Here is a 703-nt window from a genome sequence, read left to right as displayed (position 1 = left end):
ACACACACACACACACACACACACACACACACACACACACACACACACACACTCTGCCGAGGATGGTGGCTCACACCTGTAATCCTAGCACTTTGGGAGGTTGAGATGGGAAGATCACTTGAAGCCCAGCAGTTTGAGACTAGCCTGGGCAATGTAGCTAGACCTTATCTCTATTTAAAAAAAAAAAAAAAATTAACAACAAGCCTTAAATACTTACAGTCAAGCCAACTGATTTAGCGTTTACCTAAAGGAGAATTCATCCCTAATGAAAGTTGGATCCTTCTTGAGGATATACAAGTGGAGCTTATTGTAGTGTTACAACAATGGACCCAAACTATGGGATTACAAGGGGCTAAATTATGGTACATTAAAATGAAGAGAATCTGTAGCCATTGAAAGTGATGGTACAGGCCAGGCGCGGTGGCTCAAGCCTGTAATCCCAGCACTTTGGGAGGCCGAGGTGGGTGGATCACGAGGTCAAGAGATCGAGACCATCCTGGTCAACGTGGTGAAACCCCATCTCTACTAAAACTACAAAAAATTAGCTGGGCATGGTGGCACGTGCCTGTAATCCCAGCTACTCAGGAGGCTGAGGCAGGAGAATTGCCTGAACCCAGGAGGCGGAGGTTGCGGTGAGCCGAGATCACGCCATTGCACTCCAGCCTGGGTAACATGAGTGAAACTCCGTCTCAAAAAAAAAAAA

The 703-nt window shown here is 46.4% G+C and overlaps 1 protein-coding gene across 2 annotated transcripts in view; it reads left to right on the top strand.

Annotated features, from left to right (window-relative positions):
* PRKAR2A (protein kinase cAMP-dependent type II regulatory subunit alpha) overlaps window positions 1-703 on the top strand; it is a 95096-nt gene that overhangs the window by 56899 nt on the left and 37494 nt on the right. The window lies entirely within an intron of this gene.

This window comes from Sapajus apella, unplaced genomic scaffold, assembly GCF_009761245.1.
Source record: "Sapajus apella isolate SASKATOON/1434 unplaced genomic scaffold, GSC_monkey_1.0 scaffold23, whole genome shotgun sequence".
Taxonomy (NCBI): Eukaryota; Metazoa; Chordata; class Mammalia; order Primates; family Cebidae; genus Sapajus; species Sapajus apella.
This window is presented reverse-complemented; position numbering and strand designations above follow the sequence as displayed.